This window comes from Meleagris gallopavo, chromosome 21 (assembly GCF_000146605.3).
Source record: "Meleagris gallopavo isolate NT-WF06-2002-E0010 breed Aviagen turkey brand Nicholas breeding stock chromosome 21, Turkey_5.1, whole genome shotgun sequence".
Taxonomy (NCBI): Eukaryota; Metazoa; Chordata; class Aves; order Galliformes; family Phasianidae; genus Meleagris; species Meleagris gallopavo.
In genome coordinates, this window is record NC_015031.2 from 1971898 (window position 1) to 1974320 (window position 2423).

The window sequence follows — 2423 nt, forward strand, 5'->3', positions numbered from 1 at the left end:
TGCACTGTTTTCTTAAAGCAGAAGTCTACTCGCCTATGTTATTGTAATCCAAAAAAGTGATGCCTTGGCGCTGAAATACAGAGAAGCAATGGCACATTAACACCATGTTACTGGAATACATCAGAGCTCTGTGCTGTGTTACTTACCACAGGGCATCTCAGTAACAACAGCACCGAAATGCTGAGTACTCCAGCTGAGGTGAAAGAAACATCTTAATGGGACACCCTGACATTTCTGCAGACCCATCTACATTCCTTCAAATCAACACAGCGATTGCCCTAGCATGAGGTCACAAAGAGCCGAGTAAAAACTTTCAATCACAAAAAAGCCCAAACCCCAAGTTAAAACATAACTCACAGGAGGATGGGAAATCATGCTGGGTGTCGAGCGAACTGCATGAACTTTGGAATCGATCAGGGGCAGTGAAAGAAGGGCAGTTCAGAGCTCTTTGGGAAAAGCCTTACCAACACTTTACTCTCATAATTTAAATCCTTAATAGTCTCTGTTGGTCACAGAGCAATTCGTTTGGAAGGATTCATGAAAAATGTCATTTGTTCTGGTTACAGGACCTGAAGCTAGCAAGGTGTGTAACTGTTTATTCAGTTCTAAAAGCAACACTGACCGTCTGTCCAGGCCTGGGACAGCTTCACCAGATCCAGCAGAAAGACTTGTGTGTACAAGAGAACTACAAATGTGAAACTGGAATATTAAAAAATGCAGAAGGGTGTCATAGAGATTCTCTTTCCAGTTCCAGTGAGAACCTGCTGTCCATACTCATTCTGCGGTATCAGCTAGAGATTTAACCTGGCACCAAAATGGTTATACAAAGCCTTTCTTTCACCTCATTCAAAGCTCAATCAATGCAAGAAGTCCATAATGGAACTAAAACATATATAGAATCATAGAATCATAGAATAGTTTGAGTTGGAAGGGACTCTTAAAGGCCATCTGGTCCCACTGCCTGCAGTGCACAGGAACACCCACAGCCCCATCAGTGCTCAGAGCTCTCCAGCCTGACCCTGGGGTCTGCAGGGATGGGCACCACTCCTCTCTGGGCAGCCACTGCCCTTACATGAAACAACTTCTTCCTTACAACCAATCAAAATCTCCCCTCTGTTAGTTGGAAACCATTTCCCTTGGTCATTGTGTAGAAACTCAAGAACCAAACATACAAGGGCCTATTCCACATTCAAGTCTTGCACTTGTACTACTAGGTAGTTCAGTTTTAATTCACATTCAAAGTGAAAGCAACAGAGATTTTCAGTGGCCTGAGTCCATCTGTCCAACAAATGTGAAATGCCCAAGGTTTCAGCAAGCCAGTAATAAATGGTGAGAATGGAATCTCTGTTCCAGAACCCAACTTCTTGTTGCTTGGTAATATTTTTTGCTACATTTTTTCATTAGTAGTTTTGTTTGAGTGCTTTGCTCAGCGCTCAGTCACAATTTGACCCTCATGATTGCGCATCAGGTGAGCAATGAAGTTTGATATCTCCTTCTAGCAAATTTGAAGCAATCTCACTCAAGCAAAATCTACAACATTGACAGCAATCTTAATGTACTTAGTAAGGATTTCATGGAAAAGTTGTGATTTCACTAAAAAGAAAAGTAGTATATTGTACTTACAGTGGTTAGTTTGCTGATGGCATGTTGCTGAAAAAGTAAGATTTTCTTCCAAGTAGAATCTAGTTACTCAGAATGCTCTCCTTTCTGGAGGAAGATGTGGGATGTTTCCATGCTAATTCAGAGATAGATTAAATTTTGTGTCAAAGCATGTAAAAAAGATTGTTCATATTTCAATGTCAATAATAAATATTGTGTCAGTTTGTGAAGAACTAAGTATAAAGCAAGCAGCAGCAAAATGGGAAAATCTTGTCATGAAACATGTAAATATTACTTTTTACTCAGCTTCTCTGATAAGTTATCAAGGAAGAGTTAGTTCAGTCATCGGTCACTTTAATAAGCAACAGGTCAGCATGTGTCAGGAGATTTAGATTGGATATTAGGAGGAAATTCTTTACTCAGAAGCCACTGAGGCCCTGGCACTGCTGCCCAGAGCTGTGGGTGCCCCAAAGCTGTGCCCAAGGCCACGGATGGGTGCTGGGCAGCCTGAGCTGGTGGGGGCAGGCAGCCCACGGCAGGGTTGGGGTTTTGAGATCTTTAAGGTTCTTTCTATGAGGTCCTGAACCATTCTATGATTCTATGATTAGAAGTGCTTAAAATGCCAAAGGGAAAGCATAAAGGGCAAAGAGATTTAGCAAATCATGTTGGTTCCAGTTCCTCCTGAAAAGGCTGTAACATCACCTGTGAAGTATCCAAAAGAGTACTTCTTTCTGTCTTTTTTAAGTGAATGCACAAAACCTTCAACAGTATGTTTGTACTTTTTTTTTTTTTAATATATATATTGGAAACTGTTCTGTTCTGCA